At 38.2% G+C, this 26,745-nt stretch overlaps 1 protein-coding gene and 1 long non-coding RNA gene across 8 annotated transcripts in view; one reads left to right on the top strand and one right to left on the bottom strand.

Moving 5' to 3' along the window:
- Positions 1 to 707: 707 nt before the first annotated feature.
- Positions 708 to 2,794, bottom strand: LOC117022372 (uncharacterized). Its single transcript, XR_004423037.1, has 2 exons — positions 2,641 to 2,794; positions 708 to 880 (listed from the first exon to the last, which is right to left on the bottom strand). It is a non-coding gene; the product is annotated as an uncharacterized LOC117022372 (long non-coding RNA).
- STAG2 (stromal antigen 2) overlaps positions 2,082 to 26,745 on the top strand; it is a 123,242-nt gene continuing 98,578 nt past the window's right edge. For 3 of the 7 annotated variants that reach the window (XM_033106381.1, XM_033106340.1, XM_033106386.1), the window contains exon 1: positions 3,181 to 3,311. The gene's annotated coding sequence lies outside the window, so the exon portion shown is untranslated. Of the gene's footprint in view, positions 2,324 to 2,378; positions 2,400 to 2,768; positions 2,889 to 3,180; positions 3,312 to 3,440; positions 3,563 to 26,745 lie in introns of those variants that run through there. The other 4 variants (XM_033106347.1, XM_033106371.1, XM_033106357.1 and 1 more) reach the window with 4 other exon arrangements.

Genomic DNA, 26,745 nt, shown 5'->3' with positions numbered 1-26,745 from the left:
TAAATGTGAGATTTAGAGCAGAAAATCAGTAGTTTTCAGCTAATACTAAAACAGAAAATCATTTAGTATCAATTAAATTGGCACAACTTAATTGAAGTAAATTAATGTAAAATGATTTGGTATAGAGCCCAATTTTTCTATTACTTTAAGTGGAATTTTGTATTAACTTACATAACTGTAAATTTTCCACTACTCCCTATTTAATGTTCTAGCTGCATCATTCTGCAACTTGAATCTATTCAAACCTGTGTAACATTCTACCAAAGATGGTCTATAAAAGAAATGGAAATTTACTTTGAATAGTATTACACTCCCCAAAGCTCTAGAGATAAGTAAAAATGTCTCCAATTTTATGTTATTGATATTTAGATGTTTCTGTTTAACTTTTATCGTTGAGTTGATTAAATATACCGTAACTCCTTTTTAAAGTTGCAGGAAAAAACCAGTAAGCACAGAGGATGGGAGAGAAACTAAAACACAGGCCTGGAAGGTATATAATTTAAGGACTGGAAATAATGGTTACATTGCATTAGGAATGCTTTAAACATGATTATCAGGTGAAATCTCCACGATTTACACGGGGCTTGCCTTCTCATTTGGAAAATTTGTCTTATTAAATACATTATTCCTTTTCTTCTAATTGACAATTTAATATTAAAGGGATATTTTAACCAAAAATTAAAAAAAAATAAACAGAAACGAAGAGCTCTTAACTAAACAACGATTGTTATGAATCTGGGAACTTCTATAACAGCAATGGAGACACTGTAATAGGTCACTTCTTCCTGTCCTAGGAAGAGCGGCGCTTCGGAGGGGACAGGCTCTCCCCGAGTTTATCTCCCCCGCGTAGATACAGCCTGGCAGTCAAAGGGCCAGGAAGCTGGATTCTAAACAAACATATACCAACGGTGATAAAGACTTATGTTAAACGGGGTCCAAGGAGCGGAAGGGGACCTTTCGCACTTCAAATACCTTGGGGGAGGGGATAAGGAAGGAACCAAAATTCTTTATATCGCTAGGCCACCCCCGCCCACGTTTTCAGGAAGACGGTGGATTAGCGTGGGAGGCGGGGGAGACCCTCTAGGTCCCCCTCGATTTCTTTCATCCAAATTCCGATTTCCGCCCCCCCTGCCCCAAGAGTCGAGAATAAATTGGCCCGGCTCCCGGCCTAGCCTAGTAGCCCAGTTCCCTGCGTTTGCCAGACCCCAGAGAGAGACACCACGTTTTCTGGGAGACTGGAATAGTGGGTTGTAAAGAATAGAAACATTGTTTTTTTCCAGTGCTAGGTCTTCCTTGTAGAGAATCAGCTCGCTTTCACTCCACACCCGAAGCAAAAAGCACACAAAACAAACCAAAAACTCGAAAAGCAAAAACCCTAAATCACTTAGGATCAGGTGCCAGAGTTAGGCGAGTTGAGTCTTTTCGGTGGTTAGGAGTAAGGATCGCGGTGAAGCGAGGTTCAGGAACTAGGGCCAAGGCCCCTTGCTGGGGCGTGTCAGAGGAGGGGACGTCGCAGTGTGATGCCTGACTGGGCTGCCACCTCGGGCTGCGTGGGGGCGGAGAGGCCCGGGGGACGAGTCCCGAGGGAGCCCGGTTTCCGTTTTCCCACTGCCCGGGGCTCCGCCAGAGTCCTACCACCCTCCCATCGACACCCCAAAAAGAAAGAGGAAACGCGGCCCTATCGGATCCGCGGAGGAAGCGCTGCCAAACGAACAAGTCAGGCGCGGGCACAGCACCTTGTTTACCCCACTCGGCGGCGCGCCCCTGCGGAGGCCTCGTTTGCCTCGTTTGCAGGCGGCGTCCGGGACGCTGCACCCGGGAGGCAGCCGGCCGCGATTGGCTGATGAATGGGAGGAGGACGCGGGGTGGGAAGGGTGGGAGCCCGGCGCTGCAGTGCCAACGCGCAGCCGCTAGATGCCGCTCCCTCCCAAGGGGAGCCGGGCGCGGGTTCGTGGCCGACAGATGGCGCCTGCGCGTTCCATTCGCCTCCAAGTCGCCGAAGAGCGAACACCCCAAACAATCCCGAAGCGCCACCAAAAAAAAAAAAAAAAAAAAAAAGAAAAAGAAAAAAAAAAGAAAAGAAAAAAAAAAGAAAAAAAAAAAAAACCCCGCCGGATCCGACCGCCACTTTCAAAACCCCCCACCGCTCTAGAACCGCGGGAGCTTCCGTCCCTGAGTAGAATTCGAGGGTGTAAAGAAGAGGAAGGGGAAAATATCTTGTACCAGCCCAGGGGTGAAGAAGCCCCCGGCCTGATAAAGAAGGAAGGAGGATTGGGGGAGGCGAACAGTCTCGTTGCTGCCTCTGTGTACGCTGAGGGGGGAGGTAAGTTATAAAATGGCGGAGGCGAAGCTTCTAGAAGTTTGGAGAGGCACCCGGAGGGCGCGGGGCCCACTGTGAGGTTTGTAGGGTTGAAATAGGGCGCGAGAGAGGAGCTGGGAGGAAGAACGATTGGGCGCTCCGTTGCCATTTATTTCCCCTCTTCCTTTGCCCCCAGCGGGGCCAGCCGTGGAGTGGGTGGCCAAGTCAAGGCCGAGGGACTCCTCGTCCCCGAATAACCCCCAGCCCTTCTTTCTCCCTTGTCTTCTCCGAAGTCGCTACCTCCACATTACCAAAGAACTTCCAGCCCCCTTCCTCCCTACCTCCTACTCCTACAGAGGTTTTGTACCGCAGGACTCTTCTTTTCGACTACCCTCGCTGAAGATTTTCTCTTCTTTCCCTCGCCCCACTCTCCCTCGGGGCCTCTACTGAGACCTCCCCCCCACCATGGGTGGCCCAAAATGGAGAACGCGGAGCAGCGCAAGATGGAGGCTCCGCTTCTCTGTGTAGCATTAGATTTAGATGCCTTTTCTCCGGCAGGCTCTTAAGGCTGGGAGAGCCAAAACTGGAGGTGGAGTGGGGTGCGAGCCGTAGTCGGGGGAGGCTAGCTGGGGAGGCTGTGGTTGGGTGGGTGAGAGCGCGGTATCGTGGTGAGGGGAAGGAAGAGAGCAAAATGGTGGTGCTGGAAACCTGGGGGGGAGGGGAGGAGAGAGGCTCAGTTGTGTATATTTGGGCCTCGGACCGAGGGAGGCGAGGGAAAATCTACTCTGATCACACCCCTCCCTCGTGCCCCCTCCCTTCTCCCTTCCCCTCCTTCCTTTCTTCCCTCCCTCCTCTCCCTCCCTCTCTTCCTCCCTTCCTAGAGAGGGAACAACATTCATGTGACGGGCCCCTCGGCTTCTCCCCCGCCCCATCATCTCCAGCGCGTGGTGGGGGAACTGCTGGGGAAAGCGATTGGCATCGATCTCTCCATCCCTTCCGAGGCCCGACTTCGGTCAGTTTTCTTCGGGCACCAATTTTATAAATAGGTTGGGGGTCTGGTGGTGTTGGCCCCCGCGTGCAGCCCTTGCCCCCAAGAGGGCCCTGCCTGGCTGGCTTGGGAGGAGGGGGGAAGGGCGGGAGTGGAAGGCTGTTTGTTGGGGGGTTTTGGCGCCACTTTTGTTTTAGTTTTAGTGCTGCTTTTCGTTCCCACCCCCACCCGCGCTGTCTTTCTCAAGACACGAACTGAGCTCATCCTTGCCCCAGGTAGGCAGCTTCTGCTTTTCCCCTCCACACTTTTATTCTGGCTGAGGTTGACTTTCTTTTTTCTTCTCTCCGTACCCGGTGATCTGTGGACGGCGATTTTAGGGCCGAAAAGGGTCGGTTGGGCCGTGGGGAGAGAAGGTGTGCGAAACAGCATCAAGTAGTTCCGCAAAACTTTGAGCCCCGTTCCCATTTTCTTGTGGCCTACATTCGTAAACGTATTGTTGATTTCTGTCGTTGTTATATTTTTTGGTCGCGAGAATGTCTTGTTTTGCCTTTAGTTTTTTATAAGCCGCTGTACTTTCGACATTTAGTTTCTGCTTCCCCTTGGTGTATGTCATTTTATTTTTAATCCTGAACTGTAATGGGTTTTATCGTGTGATTTTTAGTGCTGCAGTGTTCAGCTTTAATTTTTAATATCGCATTAGTAGTTTCATCCGGTTTGTGACTTTCTCCTCCGTGGCCTAGAAATGTTTTATATGTTGTTGCCTGCTACCCCCTCCCTCCTCCGTTCTCTTGGATGTAGTTTTTAAATTGAGGATCATGGTGTTTGACTAAATGGTTATTTATAGTTGATATATCTATTAGAAACTTTTGATCTGTAGGATTAGGTTTAACTAAAGGAAAAGCTTGTGTTGGTTTGAAATGGTTCCTTAAAATGCGCGGGCCGCCCCCCGCCCCCCCGTGAAGCCCCATCTTCCCCTCACAGTGGAGTGTAAATTCCATACCCCTTTTCTCCCACGGACCGCCGTATTTCACAGCAGCCACACCCTGTATTTGTCTGTGTGGATTGGACTCATTATCAGCTTAATTTAGTGACTCTTAAACCACCATGATGGAACTTGCTTAAGCACTAAGCTTCTTTTCCTGTTTAGTCCTAGTGGTTAGTGTCGAAAGAGGAATAACCAAGGTTTCTTGACGAAACCTTGATGCAGTCCAACCTCTGCCTTTTTTCTGTTGTCTTTTTTCCTACTCCGGGCTGTTGGCGGTGTCAGCACCGCTGCTGGGGGCGGGGGTGGAGGGGAGGAAGAGTCGGGTTACCGAAGTGCGTCATTCCTGGCTCTAGCAGGGCCTGCTCGGAGCTGCTGGTGTTTGTTACTGTCCTCGCAGCACTTTCCTGCCAACCTTCTCTCTCTGCGTATTGGTTAGGAGCAAAAGTAGGAGGCGGTCTTTTAATTCTATCTGTAGCCTAGCGCGTTGCATTTAAGGGTATATGTGAACTTATTTAAAAAAAAAAAAAAACGGCCCTGGAAAGTGGATACATTTCTGTTTAATGACATACAATTCAGGTAGTTTAGACTTGCTTTCATGTATTTTCCAGTGAACGGTGGGGTTAATTTTGAACATTTTAAACCACTTACGTTAAAATGCCTGGTTTTCTTTCTGCATTGATATCAATCTGTAATTAGGGATCAGAAGGACCAGTTAAGGCATAAGTGTTAAGCGATTTTTCAAGTGGTTGAATTGTAATTTTATGACACATTATGTTAAATAGTCTGTTTTTTTTTCCTTGTGAGCCAAGGTGCTTTGTGGCTGCAAGGTAATTGCACATGTTTAAGTTCATTTTCATCACATTCGTATTTATCCCTTGAGATATAATTTTAAATATATCCTTTGGAGCTTATGGACTTTATTCAAATTCTTAAAGATGGCTATTTCTTTATTTTTAACTGAATTCTTAAATTTACCACCTAACAAGTTGTGTAGAGGGTGACTACAGCTACGCCGTTAGATTCTTGTCTTCTTGCTAGTCTTTGATACTTTTGTTATCTTTGGATTTTTCTCAGTGTATCTACTGAGCACAGAGTGTCTTCCTCTTAATTCTTTTCTGAAGATAATTGGGGGAGGAAGGAAGTGGTGGAAGGTAGAGATCGAACAAAAGTGGCCTTGAGTTGATGATTGTAGCTTGATGGTGAATACAGGAGAGCTCATTGTACTATTATTTGCTCTACTTTTGTGTGTACTTAAATTTCCGTAATTTGAAGAAAAAATTTCAAATTGTCTTGCAATTTTGGTGTAATGACTTAAATTTATATTTACATATCAATTATTTGCTTGGGAAACTTGGCCTTGTGTACAAATAATTACACAATGCCTACTATGCCATCTTTTAAAAAATACTTAATTTGAACCAGTATAGAATAAATGTTTATAAATTGGTTGAACTTTAAATGTTTGTAACAGTCGGAATGTGCTCTGCTTTTAGTTATTTTAAATCCTTTGAAAATAGGAAAATTATATTCGCAAATTGTGTAAATTCTGCTTGGTGTCTATTTCATTAAGTTGTAGTCTGTATGAAAGGATTTACTATTAATAGGAGGGGCTTTGGCAGTTGGAGTAAGTGGCAGTGGAAGGGAATCGGCTGCCCTAGGGAGAATTCTTGGTAGGAGGAACGAGGTAGGAGTTGAACTCAGTTTCAGTATTTGGTGTTTAAATGAATGGGTGGAGCAAAGGACTGGAAAAGAAATGTGCTTATTAGCCATTCTTTCCCACTGTGAAATAACTATACCATTCTAAGGTACCAGAGACTGGCAGTGGGGGTGTTCTTTTTAAAAAAAAACATGAAAATGAATGTTTGCATATAAAATGAGTTAACTCCCCTCCCCAAGATCTGGTGCTATAAATAGTTAAAAGTTGATATGTAAACTATTTTAATGTTTTCTAGTACAAAAATTCTGACCATTACCCATCAACTGTAAAATAAAAGTGCAATACAATTAAAACCGTCTCCTTATTTAATGTGTTTGTGAATTGCTCCTAAATTCTTTGAAGGTAAGTACCTTATTTTCTGCAATTTTGTGGTGTTAAATGTCAGTTTTTTTTCTATGAGATGTATTTCTCAGTATATTTTAAAGTTCTAAAGGGAATCCAAAATAACGGATATTTAATTTAATGTTTGGCGAAATGTCTTCCCTATTCATTATGAAAACAAAATTCCACACTTGTCTGGGAATAGAAATTTCATAATTGTTAATGTTAGTCTTTATATTTCATATTCATTTAAGCTTGAGAAGGATGTTAAGACATTACATATTTTGAATTCTTATTCGTATGCAAATAATCTTAAGTAGATGTTGCGGATTGTGGCTTCAGATTTATTTTATTGTGGTGAGGCAACAGCTAAACGACTAAACCAGCAAATTAGTTGGGTAACATTGAAGTCTATTTAGTTAGGGTTCTTTTTTTTTTAAAGCTCGGGCACTCAAGATTTTAATGAAATTAAATTCTACATTCCTTTTTCATTGTTTTCTTTTTAGACCTTCTTGACTTTGGTGGTTGCCCGAGGATTTGTGAGTTAAAATGGATGGGGTTGGGTCCCAGACAGGCTCAGACTCAAATTATCCTTAGGGAATTTAGGGTAGATCTGAAAAACAGCCTTGGACAGTTTAGTAATGCTTAATATTCTGCATGTTTAAACTGATGCCACCCACAGTCATGTGTGGGAAGGGAGTAAACAGTGAATAGCATATTCTTTTTGCTTTGGGTTCTTTATAATAGGTGGAAGACTTGAGGTTTTGATGCTACAAGTTAATTTTTGAGCTTAAAATTTACATTAAATGGACACAGTGATCTCTCTGTTAACATTTCAGGGGGATAACGTTCATATCTCTTTAATGCTGTGACTTTTTTGTCTCAAGTTTTTTGTTTGTTTGTTTGTTTTTTTAAACCTGGGCTTGTATTAGCACTTTGAAATCGCTGTTAGGTTATTCAAAGACTTGAACATGACAGTTTACTGTACAATGGAGCACTAGGATATACCTATTTTGGGAGTTGGGGAGCACAGCAAAGGAAAGGGATAATATCAGTTCGTTAGCTATGGGTATCAGTATATACGGAAATGTGATTAATCATTGGAGAGTAAAGAAAAAAACTTTAAAGATACAGGTTATTTTAAAAGTTATTCACATTTTCCTTTTATAATTTTCTACTTTTGATATATGTTTATGACTTGTAATTTGTGGTTCAATACTGTCCCTGTATAATAATTCTCTATATCTCTGGCTATCATAAACGGTAGTTATTGTATGTTCTGTTTGGCAAAGATACATGAGAAAACAAAATTGTCAGTTTGATTTTTTTTCAGTCTTGTGAGTTGCCTGCTTTGCATTTAATTTAACCCAATTTTATATATCGTCATTGTAAGTAGAGTCTTAATTTTTGTATATGTGCATTTTAAAAAACTACATCTCTTTAGCAGCTGTGGTAATCTGCCTGAATTGTGCTTTTAATGTATGCTTGCAGTTCTATATTTGATAGTAACCAGAAGAAAACAAAAAGTCTTTATATATACTTTAATAATCAAGAGATTATTGAAATTGTTTAAAACTCCCTTCCCCCAAAGGAAGGGAGAGTGAATAATGTCAATGGCCTGTTCTTTTTTATTATTTTAATTGGAAAATACATGACTAGGCTTGATGAGACAAACTAGGGAGATTTCTATAAACTGGGTAATCTAATGTACAACTCAAAGGTGAAATTCCTTTATAAAAATAGTTTAAATTCTGTTGAACGTTGCTAGAGGGTAAGAAAGTAAGTCCTGTTTACACTTTTGCATGGATAACATTTGTTGTAATGGGATTTGACTTGTTGAATCCTGAGATAGTCTAAGATTTTGAGTTCCTTTTAAATGCCAATAACTGCTACGTGTTTTAACATGTATTGTTTAATCTTCTCAGCTACCTTTGCAAGATAGGTGGTGGTTATCACTTTACAGATGGGGAAATTGAGGCTATTAGAATAAATGACTTGTCACATGATAATAATTGACGGTCTCAATTCACACTCAAATTAGTTTGACCTCAAAAGCTTTGCTTTTTTATTAAGCTCAGTAGTTTCCCTTAACTGGTTTAGGTATTGGATTATCTATAACCAGAAAGCATGTATCATTTTAATGTTACAAAATGAAGATTTTTTTTCATGTATAGTGCAAGATAAATGCAGATTTTTACACAGAGTTAGATGAGTTGCTGCCTGATGAAAGGTCTAAACTGTATTTTATACTAAATCTGAGCTTTGGTTTTGAGTATGCTCATTATACAACAGTTTGTGGGATAATATATTGAATTGTATTGTTTTTTTTTTTTTTTTTTTTTTTGGTCATACTATGGTAGATAGAATGGTTTCACTGTTTTTTTTTTTCCCTTTATGTCATTTATGCTCTATACTGAATGGAGGCTAAGTGTGACTGAGAATAGTTCCCTAATCATTCATCTTGTTTATTGAGTGGTTAGATTTGAAATTAAAATTTAGGTGACTCTTTTTATAATTCACTGCTCTGATTGGTTCTGAAGGGGGATTTTGTTGTTGTTATTTAATGGTACTTTAAAAATATTCTCTTCTAAGTGTTAATATCTTCTCTGTTTCTGCTTTCTATTCTCGTTCATCTTTTCACTTTATTAAATTTTGTTCTTATTTTTATCAGGTGGTAGATAATATTGGTGCCCTGGATTATTAGATTCGTTAGTGATCAGAATCTTGATCTGTTTTCTTTGCTTTTCCTCTTTTTCCTTCCTGCATTTCATAAACTATAACTAGGCTTTTTTCTTATCTGAAGGAATGTTAGATATTGGATATCTAGCCTAAGATAAATTAGTGGGGACAAAATAAAACTGAATATATTAGTGCTTTTCATAGCCATGAGTCAAATTTATGTATTTTATGTTAATCATTTCCTTGAGCTTCATTCTGTAGGTAATAATTTTCCAGGTGATGCAGTCTTCTACCCAGATTCTTTGTTCAATATTGAGTCTTTTCATCCATATTTCTCCCTTTGTACTCCAAGAATACCAAGACCCTGGTGTTCTACAACAGAATTATGCCCCAAGGCATCCATTGTATGTAATAAATTAGTTTCTCTCCTGTGCATCTAGAAAGATACCAGTAATGTACCATTCTTGGGAGAATTTAGGAAGTTGTCACTTAAATCATTTTCTGAGTTCTATGGTGAACATGAGGAACCCTGGTTGAGAAAGGCTGCTAGAATATTCAGGAACTCGATTTGGCACTAACCAACTTTTTACTTTCCACAGTTACTTTCCTGTCAGTAACCCTAATATAGCCTCTACTAAAACTTACGTATGATAAAATGTGAATGCAACTGATAATAATTGCCATCTCTGTGGGATAAATTGGTTAGTGTTGATTTCAAGCAGTTAGTGCTACTTAGTTGTTTTAAAAAAATTGAATGTGAGAAGTTAAATGTATAATTTTATTTGTATAAAGGAATATTGTAGAAGCTCTGTTGATTATGCACTTCAAAACGTTTTACAAAAAGTCTTTGACAGTGACTGTAACGTTAACAATAGCTAACAACTGAACTCTTACTATGTGTCAGACACTGTTACAAATGTTTTATGTGCATTAATTCACTTAATGTTCATAACCTTATGAGGTAGGATGACCATAAGATTCATTGTTCAAAACAGGATACTTTTGAGAGTGAAAAGGAACACTAACCTGATGGCGTGCTGGGATAATAGGATAAACTAGGGCTGTCTCAGAAACTAGGATGTATGATGAACCTAATTAATACCCACTTTTTCAGAAGAGGAAGCAAAGCATAGGGAGGCCAAGTGACTTGCCTGATTAGTAAGTGGTAGGAAGGGATTCAAAACCCCTATGGAGATTTCTTTGGGCATGAAAGTGATTTAAATTACTTTAAACTTCCATATTCTGAGAGTTTATTTTTACTCTTTTGGAGACGTTTTTATTGGTATGGGGGTCGATAGTAAAAGACAAGATGCAGTGTTTTTTAACAAGTCAGTAGAATTTCCAGTTGGCTTTGTTTCAAGTGACTGTTAAGACTTCAGTAATTATATGTCTTAATGTTGGAAACCACCTTCTCTGAGGTCCCCCTAAATAAAAAACTCCAGGATAATTACTTATACTATTTATATCTGTGTTTGTCTTCCTTACATATTCAGATTCTTTTAGCATTTTCTTAGGAGGAAATATAAATTGTATGATATTTCATGGGGGTTCTTAATGTGGAAAATTTCTTTTGAGAAGAAAGCTAATAGAAATAATTTTGTGATGGGAGGAGAAATGAGTACTAGAAAAGAAAGGAAAAGGTCCAGTTTAGAGACTTACCTGAAGTTAAACTGATTCGGTTATGTAATTTGAAAGTTAAGTCTTACAGAGATTGATGTGTCATTTCATAAAATTAACAGTTCTCTTGTTTTTGGTGAGTTTTGTCGTTGCTTTGTATTCCTGCCCTGTTTATGTTTGTGGTACCTTCCACCCCTCAAAAATAACTGCTGTAGGTGAATTCAAACATTTGGAGAAATGATATCAGCATAATTACAGATTTGCTATATTGTAAAATAGCGATATTGTATTTTGCTATATAATATTGTAATTTGCTATATTGTAAAAATTTTTCTTTCAGTGGGGGTGAATGGTAGAGATCTGATCTTAAGAGGACTTCATGTTTTGTTTCCATACTTGGGTATTTTAATATTTCATTGAGGAATTTGTATGTTTCTCTCCCCTAGCTAGTTCACTTTTAGAGGTTTTATTGGTGTCACTATTTTATAAACAGGTTGTTAAGTAGGTGTATTCAATTAATTTTTTTTTATTTTTATTGGGGAATAGTGTGTTTCTCCAGGGCCCATCAGCTCCAAGTCGTTGTCCTTCAATCTAGTTGTGGAGGGCGCAGCTTAGTTCCAAGTCCAGTTGCCATTTTCAATCTCTAGTTGCAGGGGGTGCAGACCACCATCCCGTGGGGGAATTGAACTGACAACCTTGTTGAGAGCTCACGCTCTAATCAACTGAGCCATCCGGCCACCCCTCTGGAAGCTCAGCGGCAGCTCATTGTCTTCAATCTAGTTGTGGAGGGTGCAGCTCACTGGCCCATGTGGGAATCGAACCAGCAACCCTGCTGTTCAGAGCTCACGCTCTAACCAACTGAGCCATCCGGCCGCCCTATTCAATTTTTTAAAAAGTATTTTACTTATTTCATTAAAGCCACCATGAAGTTGGAAGGGGCATGGGGAACTGCATCTCTGACCAGATGAAGGAATTTGAGTGACTCGTAGATAAAAGTTTATTTCTTGTGGACTCAATTTATTATATGAAATTAATACAGTTGGCGTTTCAAAAAGCTATTGCCTGTGTTTAACTTGGGGTCCATGGATATGGTGGAAATGTGTTGAGAACCCCACGAAAGTACATACAGAATGTGTAAGTGTGCATTTCTTCAGGTTCTCAAAAAAGTTCGTTCATTGTTATATCAGCTAGTATTGCAAGTGCTGACGGGATACAGTTGTAAACTAGATTATAGTCTTTGCCCTCTGGTAACACTGTCAGTTGGGCTTTATCACATGAAAGGGTTAAAAACAACCCTTTTTAAAAACGTATACTGAGATTACTATATTAAAGAATATTGGACTAAAACCAATAGCTGTCAATACACTTTTGGTAACCGTGTCCTTAATTTGAAATTAATGACAAGTATTTAAAAATAAGGACTCCTCTGTAAAGCTTTAGGAAAAAATACCAATTGAAGACTGTTAATGTAGCCTTGGAGTGCTTCAGTCTTTGGTGGTGGTTAATAAACTAAGTTAAAAGAGCCCATGGTCATCCCCCTTATAACCACTTACTGTTATCCAAAGGTTGAAACCTAGGTGATACTGTGGTCTGTGTAAAAGCAAAAGAGGCAATCAGCAATCACTCTGTTGTGGGACTCTGTCTTTCTTTATTTCAAATTATAAATGCTTGCTTTAAAATAGGAATTTAAATTTATACATGCTTATGTTTTACTTTTGGATTCTTTGCTGGAATGTTAGTTTGAAATATCTTTGTAGTATATGATACTCATCAAATTCATTATATATGATATGATTTAGGTTTGGTATATTTGAAGTATTTCCATTTCAGGATTGAGATATATGAATACCCTCTTTTCTTGAATTTCTGACCTTTTTCTCTTTTCAAAAGAAAGGAGAAATTTACTATACTCACCATTGTGTCTACTGCCTTGTACCTAATTTGCAAACTTTATGGAGACTAGAATGTTATTATACAGAACATGGTTAATATTCTTTTCCTAAAAAAGGCCTTTTGTGGTTAAAGAAGTACTATTAAACATAGGAATGTGAATTTACTTTGAGGATTCCCTTCTACACTAAAGAAGTAGAGAAAATGTAGGAAATATTAGCAAAGCCGTAATATTTTCCCTTCGAGATATGTCCCTCCCAGTTTCTACCGTTCATTTAGGCCAAAAGACATTCCTCAGACTTTATCCTTGGCAGGAGAATTGAGGAAGTGGTGGTAGCCATGGCTGGCAGGGAAGCAGCAGCATGAAAAGGTATGTTTTTGAAAGGCAAATTTGTCAATGACAAATGGATTTTTCCAGTTCTGAGTATACATACTTTTTTGAGTTTTAATTAAATATCAATGCATAATGTACTACTATTTATTGAGGACTATTCAGTAGTTGCATTCATATTTGGGTGTCCTAAATATATTTGAAAAATTTGAGGGATTATTTAGACAATACGGGATTATATTAGAAAAGATCCTTTAGTAGGGAATTTGTTCCTAAACCGTTGAAGTTAGACTGAAACATGCATCCAGGTTGCTGCAGAAAAATAGCAAACCTAATTGGAGAGGTAATATGTGTGTGTGTGTGTGTGTGTAAATATGTGTTGTTTAAATGTACAATATCGGTGAATATCCAAATTTGTCTCAGAACTAGATTGCTAACTTTTTCAGACTTGGAATAATTTTTTTAATCTGATTTTGAAAGCTTATCTCGTTTTGTAGTACACATTTTACAGGTTCTGAGATAATTAAAATCTTAGGTTTTCTAGAAATGTAACCTTGCATTATAATTACATTGTTAATATGTTAAAGAGTTGTATGTTGGAAGAGAAATAGTCAATTATTTCTTCTAATTGGCTTTGCATTAATGATAAAATTTAAATCTGTAGCTATAGGGTATTATGTACTAGTTGTATGAGACTCCCTAACATTCAATTTTTTATTTTTTACAACAACCTTGTGGGGTAGTTGGTATTTTCATTTACTGAGAATCAGAATGGTTAAGTGACTTGCCCAAGATAACTCAGCTAGTAAGTGGTGGAGCTTCCTTTTGTTCCTTTTGAATCCAATTCTGCCTAATCCCAGCATACTTCTTCACATGGTGATACACTGCCTCCCAGTGGGATGATTTATAGATTTCATAGTGATAACTTTTTTGGAGGTAGAGAAATAAAGGAGACAATCCTAAATTGATGAGACTGAGGAGGGAGTTAAACATCTCAAGGTAGTCAACATTTTTGGAAGTTAGGTAGGAGAAAGGCTTATTTTCTACCAAGAGCTAATAGAGGATAAATCAATCTCAGTCTGAAGTTACATGTGATATGTTTCGTATTTTATAACAAGCATCAAGTAACAACTAGAAGAGGGTTGGATGGGGGAAGATGATGAAGTGTGTTATATTGTACTTGTTTTACTCCTCAGTAGGGTGACATCTGAATTAATATTAAGGAATTAAACTTGTTATAAATTATGAAACAAAATGTTAGCCAAAGCAACATTGGCATGTCTCAAGAGTAGTGTTCTTACTGAAGGATAATACCGTGTTTCCCCAAAAATAAGACCTAGCTGGACCCTCAGCTCTAATGCGTCTTTTGGAGCAAAAATTGATAACAAGACTCTGTCTTATTTTTATATAAGACCCAGTATAATATATGATATATAATACCGGGTTTTATTTTAATGTAAGACCCGGTATAATATAATATATTATAATATAATACTGGGTCTTATATTCTTGCTCCAAAAGACGCATTAAAGCTGATGGTCCGGCTAGGTCTTATTTTCAGGGAAACACGGTAATACTTATAGGAACAATCTGTTGAGGTAAATTGTTGTAAATGCAGGCAACATTATGATGCCACTTTGTATTGTTCTGTTGTGTTTTTTCTTTTCATTTTCTGCTTTTCCAGCTCCAGTATCTTTACAATTTCTAAAATTCTCCATGGAAAGTAGAAATGTTTTGATAGTAATTTCCTTTTTTTAATTTTATGCTGTTACTACTAACACTAGATAACTATATGTTAGGCACTGAAGTAGAAGTGATTTCAAAAATTAACCCAGTTAATCCTCTCAGTAACTCTGTGAGGTAGGTACTGTTGTTTATAGGTGAGGAAACATGTGCAGAGAGAAAACATAAAATTGCCCAAGGACATATACAGTAAATCCTCACTTAATGTTGTCATTAGGTTCTTGGAAACAGACTTGAAGTGAACTGACATAGTGAAATCAGTTTTACCGTAGGCTAATTGATATATTTCTGGTCACAAAAACATGACCAAACTTTTAAATAGACTCAATACATTTCTCATATATTGAAATAAATATGAGCTACACATCCATTTAAGAAAGATGAATAAAAACAAGTAAGAGAATTCTTTTCCAGCCTGCTTATTCCAGTTCAGGGTCGCAGATGGCTGGAACCTGTCTCAGCAGCTCAGGGCACAAGGCAGGAACCCGCCCTAGACAGGAGGCCCTTCCGTCATAGGGTACATTCTCTCTCTCTCTCTTTCTCTCTCTCTCTGACTGGGACAATGTAGACACGCCAGTTCACCTCATGTGAAATCTCTGGGATGTAGGAGTGAAGGAGTCCTTGGAAAAGACTCATGCAGACATGGGGAGAAGATGCAAACTCCACACAGACAGTGGTCCTCGCCAGGAATTGATTTTTTTCATCAACATTATAACAAAATGATGTTGAATGAAATGACGTTATTCGAGGACCTGCTGTACCTAGGAAGTAGTGGTGTCTTGATGTGAACCCAGGCAATATGGCTCTAGAGTCCATGTTTGTAGCGCTGCAGCACCATACTGCTGATTAGCTGACATTAATGTGAATGGTTTCCTCATCCTGGCAATGTATTTAGGGTCTGTCTTTAATTGTGGAGTTATGTTTGTTCATCTTTATAGGAATTTTAGAGGTCAGCAGAGGATTAGGCAAATTTCTGATCTTCAGGTTTCCCACGTGTAAAATAGGTATAATCTCATTCGCCTTATTTGTTATTATGGGGATTAATTAACGATACGTTTTCTGAGTGTACCACACAATATTCTGAGGGTTTTGCTGGCCTGATAGGCCCCCAGATAACTGCAATATTCTCATTTATTGAGTATATTTTATGTGTCAGATACCTGATGTAATATACTATCTTTACTTCTTATGTGCTGTAGGAGGTATTATATGTATTTTATGGATGAGAAAACTGAGCCCCACAGAAATGAAGTACCGTGTTTTCCCCAAAATAAGACCTAGCCAATCAGCTCTAATGCGTCTTTTGGAACAAAAATTATATAAGACACGGTCTTGTTTTACTATAAGACTGGGTCTTATATAATATATTATATATTATATACATATATATGATATGATGTAATACTGGGTCTTGTATTAATTTTTGCTCCAAAAGACGCATTAGAGCTGATTTGTCCAGCTAGGTCTTACTTTTGGGCAAACAGTAATTTGCTCAAATACGTTCCCACCTCAGGGCCTTTGTACTTGCTGGTCCCTCTGCCTGGCTTGGTTCCTCATTTTTTCAGGACATTTTGCTCAAGCAATTAGCCTTTCACTGAAGCGCTCTTTGGCCATGTCATGTAAAATAATGTCCTTTGTCCCTAGCACTCCCTTTCCTCCTTGCTCTGCTTTATTTCTCAGCAATGCTCTTTTCACTATCAAACATAGTTTTACATGGGTTGTCTCTTTCCCGACACTAGAATGTAAACTCAATGAAGGCAAGGATATTTGTCTGTCTTGTTCATTGCCTTAACCCCAGCACCTATAACAGTGCTTGGGTCATAGTATAGGTTGTGTATTAGTATAGGATGTACATAGATTAGGATGTATTATGTGGTATCCTGAGACTCACTAGACTTGCAAGCTGATTGTGAATTACATTGATTTAATTTTAATGGAGCAAGATGGGCATTCCCTGGAAAAAAAGAAGTGCTATGGCATGTGCTTGGGCCTGTTTTTAGTGTGGGAGTGGGGACCCAGTTGAGTCTGAGTTGTAGTTTTTAGAAGCTTACGCTACTGAGTGTGCCCTCAGCTCAGCTTCTAGGTTCTGTAAAGCCTTTTACCTCTTTGTAGAAGTCTGCCATCCATCCTTTTCTTACTGCTTAAATTTCAACCCCTCATTTTACCTCAAGTTTCATTCATTGACCAATTCTGATGTATTTGTGATGTGCACAATTTGGAGTTAGATGTGAAGCAGGGAGTTAGTTGGCTTCAAACAGGATTCCTAGCTTTGCCATTTATAATTTAGTAGGAAATAACATACAACATAGGTACATACATATGTGTGTATGTTAAGAAAACTGCCGTGCATCAAAACTTTCAATAATTGTGTTTAGTTAATATTTTGATAGCACATAAGTCATTATTTTCTGATGTCCTAGAATGCATAACTTTTTTTTTTCTGTTACTCAGAAAATTTCTTGCAATGTATGTAGTTGGAACATAGTGATAGATAATAATTGTACTACTATGCTCCTGCATTTAAATGGTAGCTGATTTGGGAGAGAAAGACGAATTGTATTTTAGATACTTAAACCGTAAACTTAAACCATAAACTGAAATTGTGCAACTGGAGTTCGGCAAGTATAAGAGCAGGAGACATATGTTAGGGATCCCTATGCATGGAGTACATTGTCTTTTAGAGGGGGAAACTTATAAAGAGAAGCAGAGGGTCAGGGGTGAAAACCTCATTGTTGATTGGGCAGGAGGAAGAAGTAGGACCATTGATAGAGTAGTTAGGAAGATAAAGGAGAAAATCTAGGAAAATGTAGCATAAAATGCATAAGTGTCTCATATTTGAAAAGAATCCACATGGCATGTTCTCCATCTGGGAGATGCTTTTAAATTGTATACAATATAAAAGCTGTTGTTCCAGTTATGTCAAGTTGAAATTATCTTTAAAGCTGATGTATAATCAGTGATTATCCTTGTGTAGATTGTTTTCTTTGTGACTTCTCCTGGGAGTTGGGTTCTTCCACACTGAGACCCAAGTTACCAAGAATAAGAGTAAGCTGGGAAGTAGTCCAGGACAAGGGAGGGCCTCTCTGGCTTATTGCATTCGAAAAAGTCAACTAAAATTTCGTTGGAATTCTTTATGCATGAAACATTTATTTTAGTATGGGTAATCAAAGAATTAATTTTACTTAAAAATATGAGTGGCATCAGGTAATAGATATCCTGAATTTATGTCCTCTTCAAAATAGCTATGATAATTATTGGATTTGCTGAAGTCTATTTTGAAAAGGAAAACCTTTTTTTTTCTTCCATGTGAAATAAGGGTGTAAGCAGCAACGTAAAGTTTTCTTTAAGTTTTGTACAAAAGCTATCTTGGATAGAAATAATGTCAGACATGAGTATCATATAAAATCTTACTTCTCTGCTTCTTAGGAAAATATTTCAAAGATAAATTATTATCAATGTGAAAAAAACCTATAATTCATTTCAAAAGTACTTATTTTGTATTTTGGTGAGATATACATAAATTTTACTGTTTTAACCATTTTAAGTGTACAGTTCGGTGGCATTAAATACATTCACATTGTTGTACAAACATCACCACCATCCATATTCAACTTTTTCTTCTTCCCTATAATGAAACTGTACCCGTTAAACAACTCCCTATAACCAACCACTCCGACTTCAAACAGTTCCTGTTAACCAGTGTTCTCCTTGTATCTTTATGTATTTGTCAATACTACATACTTCATTTATGGGGAAGCATAGAATAATTGTCCTTTGGTGACTGGCTTACTTCACTTGGCATAATGTTGTCAAGGTTCATCAATGATGTAGCATGTGTCAATTTCTTTCCCTTTTAAGGCTGACTAATATATTCTATTGTATGCATATGCTACATTTTCATTCATGTGGGACACTTGGGTTGCTTCCACATTACTGTTGTAAAAATGCTGGGTGTACAAATATCTGTTCAAGTCCCTTTCAATTCTTTTTTGTATATACCCAGAAGTAGAATTGGTCCACAAATATTTGAGTGTCTAGTATGTGGCAAGCACTGTGCTAAGAACTTGGGAATATAGCAATGAACAAGATAGGCCTGGTTCCTGCCTTTGTAGAATTTATAGTCTAATAGGGGGAAAAAGATTAAATAGTTACAATTAAATATGTGAAGTGTTCCAAAAGGGTAAGTACAGAATGCCGTGTGCATGTTTTATATGGCTGTAAGAATGTATACGAGGTGTGACCAAATATACAGTGAATGTTAATAAAAATTTATTACACTAAAAGACACATTGCCATTAATCCCCCTCAAAAATACTCCCCCTTGCTTTGAACAGGACCTTATCCCATTGTTCTTGCCGCTTCTAAAGCAATTCTGGAAGCCCTTTTGTGTCTGTTTTTTAAAATTAAATTTATTGAGGTGATACTATGTAATTTTAAGTAAAATTACAGTTTCAAGTGTACAGTTCTGTAATATATCATCTATGTATCACGTGTGTGCTCACCACCCAGAGTCAGTTCTCCTTCCATCACCATATATTTGACCCCCTTTATCCTCTTCTGCCATCTTTCCTCCCCCCTTACCCTCTGATAACCACTAACTGTTGTCTGTGTCTATGAGTTTTTGTCTGAGTCTTTTATGAGTCTTATTCCTTTGTTGCTTTCAGTTTTATATCCTACATATAAGTGAAGTTATGGTTTTCGACTTTTTCTGTCTGACTTATTTCATTAGCATAATAATCTCAAGATCCATCTATGTTGTCACAAATGGCAGAGTAGTATTGCATTGTGTATATATACCACATCTTCTTTATGCAAGTCATCTATCAAAGGACTCTTTGGTTGTTTCCATGTCTTGGCCACTGTAAACAAAGCTGGAATAAACATTGGAGCACACGTGTCTTATGTATAAATGTTTTCAGATTTTTTGGGTAGATACCCAGGAGAGGGATTGCTGAATCATATGGTAATTCTATTCATAATTTTTTGAGGAACCTCCACACTGCCTTCCATAACGGCTGCACCAGTCTGCATTCTCACCAACAGTGTATGAGGGTTCCTTTTTCCTCCACAGCCTCTCCAACACTTGTTATTATTTGTCTTGTTGATGATAGCTATTCTGACTGGGTGAGGTGATACCTCATTGTGGTTTTTATTTGCATTTCTCTGATGATTAGTGATGTTGAGCATTTTTTCAAATGTCTATTTGCCATTTGTATGTCTTCTTTGGAGAAATGTCTCTTCAGGTCCTCTGCCCATTTTTCAATTGGGTTGTTTGTTTTTTTTTGTTGGTGAGTTGTATGAGTACCTTATATATTTGGATGTTAGCCCCTATCGGAGGCATGTTGAGTGTCTTTAGTTATGCTATGGTGGCTGCGTCGATGTCCTGAGTTGATTCAAAACGTTTACCTTTCACGGGCATTTTGACTTTGGGGAAGAGCAGAAGTCGCACGGTGCCAGATCCTGTGAATAAGGTAGATGAGGACACACCGTAATGTTTTTATTTGACAGAAACTGCTTTATACCAGAAGCGTTGTATGACATGGAGTGTAGTCATGATGGGGGATGATTTACAGCACACTTTTATTTTTTTTAATAAAGTGTATTGGGGAAGAGTGTGTTCTCCAGGGCCCATCAGCTCCAACTAGATTGTCCTTCTCTAGTTGTGGAGGGTGCAGCTCACTGGCCCATGTGGGAATCGAACCAGCAACCCTGTTGATCAGAACTCGCGCTCTAACCAACTGAGTCACCCCGCCGCCCCTATGGCACACCTTCAAACACACCTTTTCTCAACTGTAGCTCACACACAACTGACTGCACCGAACAAGTTGAAACTTGTCACACACTGTTACTAAGGTTCGACGCGCCGCTTCCCGTATTAAAGATCCCTATTTTTCTGTTGGGTGGCACTGGGCAGCAGCGTTCACTGTATTTTTTAATCACACCACATATATTGTTAAGTGAAAAGAATACAGAACAAATGCTTTTCCATATTCCAATATAATCTGCAGCACTCCACTTTCCTACCCACCACATGGAAATCTCTTCTGCTTTTTTGTCACATTTAAATATTTAATGCATCTGGAATTTATTTTTGACTATCATGTGAGGTAGGGATATGGTGGCATTGTGATTTATAAGAAATAAATATTTGGTCTTCCTCCCATTTCTGGCATAGAACTCCCCAAACCCTTGGAATTTCCAAAGTGCTGAGAGTGAAAAGGTGTCTTTTTTGTTAATGAAGTGACTTTTGGAATACATCTAAGGATGGGGATTAGTTGATTGCCCATGGAGCCAACCCTGTGGATAGAGGTTTGGAACTTTCCCATACCCTGACCATCAGAGAGGGTAGAAAGACTGGAGATAGAGCTTAATCACCAATGGCCAATGATTTAATCAATCATATCTATGTAAAGAAGCCTTCATCCATAAGAACCCAAAAGGACAGGGTTCGGAGAATGATATGGGGAGAATGGTGCTCCTCTGAGAGGGCATGGGAGCTTCAAGCCATTTCTCCATACCTTGCCATATGCATCTCTCCATTTGGCTGTTCCTGAGTTATCCTTTTATAATAAACTGGTGATCTAGTAAGCAAATGTTTCTTTTGAGTAAATTGAAGTTGAGGAGAGGATTGTTGGAACCTTGCCACTCTGTCAGAAGCACAGGTAACAACAACCTGGACTTGCCACTGTGTCTGAAGTGGGGAGGGGTGTAGTCTTGTAGAGCTTAACTCTTAACCTGTGAAGTCTGGTGCATGTCCCTTTAGATAGTATCAGAATTAAGATGAATTGTAGGACACCCAGCTGGAATCTGGAGAATTACCTGGTGTGCTCTGTGGGAAACCCCAGTTGGTTCTCAGAACCAGTTTTAGCCATACACACTTGTCTTTTTTTTGTGCCATATCATGAACTAACTACCTAATCGTTTTCTTGCTGTACATTTGTCTCTTTCCCCTCTGATTTAGATGGCATTGCATCTGTGTAGCTTTGTTGTTTTTTTCCCCCTATCTAATTATGTCCAACAGTGGGATCCAGCTGTCAATCAGTGTGAACTTTAAAGCTCTTCGTAAATGAAGATATATTATTTTCCAATAGGGTTGTACTCACCTTACAAGTGCCACCATTACTGTGATAATATGGTAACCACATGTTCCTGCTTTGGAGGTGTTATTTTAAGCAGTTTGCCAGTGGTATGTCAGGTTCCTTTATTTTCCGTTTCTTTGATTACCAGCTAGAATGAATATTCCCCTTATTTTTAAGCAAGGTATTTGAATGTGACAGAGAACACTAGTTTTCTGGTAGTGATGGTTTTTAGTATTAAATAAATGTATCTAATTATTTTAAATTGGATCTGTGCATTATTTTGTAATGCCTGTTAACCGTATTCATGGTTGTAGTTTATTTCAATTTACAAACAGCAGTTGCTTAGGAAACCTGCAATAATCTGTGCATCCTCTTGTCTAGCCCAGAAGTGCTAAGTTGCATTCAGTGGGTAGTTTGTGCCCAAGTGTTTTATAAATTGTAAATAGACTATGAGAGAACCAGTGGGGAAAGCCCAGATTTTTTTCTCACTGTGGTGTAATTTGTTTTTAGCAATGAAGCCTACAGTGAAATTAAAATTTTATTGGTAGTTCAGCTTCTTTCTCCTTCTCCCTCTCTCCCTCTCCCTCCCTCCCTCCTTCTCTGTCTCTGTCTCTCTCTCTCTCTCTCTCTCTCTCTCTCTCTCTCTTTCTCTCTCTCTCTCTCTCTCTTTTTAAAGGAGGGCACAGCTCACAGTGGCCCATGCAGGGATCGAACCAGCAACCTTGGTGCCGGCCACCACCCCAGCACCAAGGGTGGTAGTAACAATTTAGTCATGAGCAGGGTAGAGAAAGTAAAATTGACTGTTAGACATCATTCTTTAAAAAATAATTACATGATTGCATTTATGGTTATGCCAGGTAGTATTCCGTAGACTCCTCATATCGAGAGTTTTGTCAGTGCCAAGGCATTGTGAACCTTGGGAGGAAAAGATAACCATCCTTAGCATGTCTGAGAATGTTCTGGACTATCTAACTTTAGAGTGATTAAAGATACACTTGGCAGCTTTGTAATGAAAAAAACACCACAATTCAGGTCTGAGGAGAGAAGTTCGGGGGCAAATGGAAGCATAGAATAGTTAATTTTTAAACACTTTTTATAGATAAGACTTATTTTAGTTAGGAACCATAAATGTGTTATTTATAGCTTTAGTTAAAACGATCATGCATGTTTATATTACGTTTAAATGTAGTGAATGGAGCACTGCTCCTCTCTCAACACAATCACCTTGTTTTACTTTCCTGGTAACTTTCGCCGCTGCTTGGTATTTTCTTTTTTCCCCTACTAGAATTTAAGCAGGGGCTTTGCTGTTTAATGCTGTAACCTCTGTGTCTCTTAACAGTGCCTGGTATATAATAGGTATTGAAATATTGGTTTAATGAATAGTTTATCTGTATACTTACTAAACTATTTAGAAATAAATTTAATCCTCGTCATGAACGTAACTAAACGTCTGAACTTTTAGAAACTGCTCAGAGGTGTTTTCGTTTTGTTTAAATCAGTTTGAGAAGCGGGAAAAAGTTTTTTGAGATCTGAGGGGCTTTTTGAAAGTATTACTATAAAATATAAGAAATTAGAGGACAGGCTGAAAAAAGACACCAGTCTCAAATTCATTAAATAAATCTTTTGCTATATGTAACTGAGCTCATCTGACCTATGACTGTTTGCATATTTTCTTCTGATTAGTTTTATCTTCACAAGTTAGGATGAGATTTTATTTTTAAGCATCTAATTTGGTGTACAGTAAGTCCTCACTTAACGTCATTGTTAGGTTATGTGACTTCAAGCAAATTTATGTATAATGAAACCAGTTTTACAGTAGGATAATTGATACAAACAAGAGTTAAGTTTCTGTGGCGTCTTATTAACATTGTAACAAAATGATGTTGGATGAAATGACATTTATTCAAGGACCTGCTATATTTCCAAGGTTAGACAAGTTTCTTTTGCAAGTTGTAGAAGTTAAGAAATCTGAAGCAGGTGAGAAAAGATTAGTTAGAAAGTACAGTTGACCCTTGAGCAATGCGAGTTAGGGGTGCTGTCCGCCCAGTTGAAAATCCGAGTATAACTTTTGGATCCCCCTCAAAACGTAACTACTAATAGCCTGCTATTGACCAGAAGCCTTACCAATAATACAGTTAATTAACACATATTTTATTTGTTATATGTATTATACAGAGGGTGCCAAAAAATGTAGACACATTTTAAGAAAGCAAAAAAAAACTTAAAATTGTAATACTCAATATATACTGATAACAAAAGATGAATACAAGTCGTGTATACATTTTTTGGCACCCCTGGTATATTGTATTCTAACAAGAAAGTAAGCTAGAGGAAAATGTTATTAAGGAAATCTTGAGAAATATACATTTACAGTATTTATTGAAAAAATACACATACGTGGACCCATGCAGTTCAAACCCTTGTTATTCAAGGGTCAACTATATTGCTTTTTTGCCACCATCTTGTAGAAGAACTGGGGGCTGGAAGATAGGTTTGTTTGCACTGTATTCTCCAGTGTTGAATGTATTACATAATGTCAAATTCTGAGTGTTGGTTATTATGTGTGTTCATCACGTAATAGTACGTAATAGTAGTGATGATCCCGTCATACTTTTAGTGCATTGTACAGTTTACATAGCGTTTCACTTTGTCCTCATAATAATTAGGGAGGAAAGTCTTGTAGTATTCATGCTATTTTACAAATGAAGAATTAGCCTTTTAGCCAAACAACGTGGCCCAAGGTCACACCACTAGAATTCCTTTTTTTTTTTTTTAAAGATTTATTGGGGAAGGGGAACAGGACTTTGTTGGAGAACAGTGTGTACTTCCAGGACTTTTTCCAAGTCAGGTTGTTGTCCTTTTAGTCTTAGTTGTGGAGGGTGCAGCTCAGCTCCAGGTTCAGTTGCTGTTGTTAGCTGCAGCAGGTGGAGCCCACCATCCGTTGCGGGAGTCGAGGAGTTGAGGAGTCGAGGAGTTGAACCAGCAACCTTGTGGTTGAGAGCCCCACTGGCCCATGTGGGAACTGAACTGGCAGCCTTTGGCGTTACAATGGAGCTCCAACTGCCTGAGCTACCGGGCCGGCCCTAGAATTCCTAAAATAAACACTAGAGCATCCTGTGTTTCCTGATTCTGGTTCTGTTCTTTAGAACCATAGAATTTTAAATCAGGAAGAAGCTTTAACTCTACATTTTATATATGTGTAGAAAATAATTCAACATTACAAAGCCTACGTGTCAGGATTCCAACCCAGGTCTCCTCCTCAGATCCATTCTGTATTGTTTCTAATCTTCCTTGTCTTTGATCTTGGATATGTGTATGCTACTGGATAAATTGGCTGGCAGACAGCAAAGGTATTTGGGTTTCTTAATAGTTTTCTGGTTCGTGTTTATACTTGTAATGGTGAATATGTTCCCAAAACATTTGAATGTATTTTGAGGCAGCTTGGGATAGTGGAAAGAAGGTTGTAAGCCTTAGAGTGAGGTCAATTTAAATTGGAATCCTATGACATCTTTACTCATTAACTGTGTGGTCTTGTGGAAATTAGTTGTTTTTTTTTGTTTGTTTTCTCATCTGTAAAATGGCCAGTTTATCATATGGAAATAATTAAAGATAGTGTATTATGTTAAGATTCTGAAACATGAAATGTGCTCGATAATTTGATTATTTTACAAAATGTCAGTGAGATTAAACTCATGTCTTTACAGTACAGAAATGAGCAACTTAGATGAAAACAAATTTGGGAAAGCATTTGTAGCAAATATGACCAAAAGTTTTATGTTACTTAGCATTTATACAAATTGATATGGACAACCATTATGATCTTCAATGTTAGTGAACATAGTTTTTAACACTGTTAGTACTACTTATTGAGTATTATTACTGAGTGCCAAGCACTAAATTAAGTGTCATTTTATTATTTTATTTAAAAAACATTTGTTTTAATTGGGAAATATTGGGGAACAGTGTGTTTCTCCAGGGCCCGTCAGCTCCAAGTCGTCCTTCAATCTAGTTGTGGAGGGTGCAGCTCAGCTACAAGTCCAGTCGCTGTTTTTTTCAATCTTAGTTGCAGGGGGCACAGCCCACCATCCCATGGGGGCATTGAACCAGCAACACTGTTGTTAAGAACTCACGCTCTAATCAACTGAGCCCTCTGGCCGCCCCAATAAGTGTCATTTTAAACCCTTAGGTAGTAAACATGCAAAACATAGGAGCAAATCTCCCAGTTTTACAAATAGCAAAAAATTATAGACATGCACATTGTCTCTAATCAAGAGCCCTAAAATAAATGTTCATCTACTTGGATCTAATAATGAGAAAATAATAAATCAACATAAAATTTATACATAGGAAACAGTGTTAGTCATAATGAAACAATGGGATCAATCTTAATGTCTAAGAAGAAATAAGTAGGTTATGATATACCATATCTGGTGGAATTTCATGAAACTATTAGTTTTTATTATGACTTACATAAATGGTAGAAATGCACATAGAAATGAAATATTTTGCACAATAAATACCCATTCTGTGGTTACAGTTTTGAAAAATTGACACCAGGCATACATGTATGCACATAGGGATAAAACCTGGGGAGAAAAATGAAAATAAGTGATTTAATCAGGATAACGGATGCCATATGATTCTGATTGTTTTAAAGGTAATTTTGCATGTAATTTTGTGGGAACCAAGGTCATATGCCTCCTATGTAGTATGCACTGAAGAACATTGCCTTTAAAGCGCTCAGGGTTTGACGTAGATGAATGGTCCAGTATATTGTTTCTTATACTTTTCGGGGGGACTTTAATAATCTCAACTGCTGACTTTTTACTTTATTCTTTTAGCAGACTCTCAGCACACATTATCATTAAACCCATTGTAACTGGAATTTTTGTTACAGTTAAAAATTCATTCAGTTTTTTTTTTTTAAAACTGTAAAATACAGTTACAGAAAAGGGTTACTCTTTTCTTTCTGTTCTTGAAATTTAATAGCTACAATAAGTAGAACTATATGTTATATAACCATTTTTGTACTTTACTGGATTTATTTGAGAATCTTCAACTTGTTAGTGACGTGAAAGAAGCATGTTTTAAGCCCC

This window comes from Rhinolophus ferrumequinum, chromosome X (assembly GCF_004115265.2).
Source record: "Rhinolophus ferrumequinum isolate MPI-CBG mRhiFer1 chromosome X, mRhiFer1_v1.p, whole genome shotgun sequence".
Lineage (NCBI taxonomy): Eukaryota > Metazoa > Chordata > Mammalia > Chiroptera > Rhinolophidae > Rhinolophus > Rhinolophus ferrumequinum.
The sequence above is the reverse complement of the archived record's forward strand: the minus strand, read 5'-3'. Positions and strand labels throughout refer to the sequence as shown.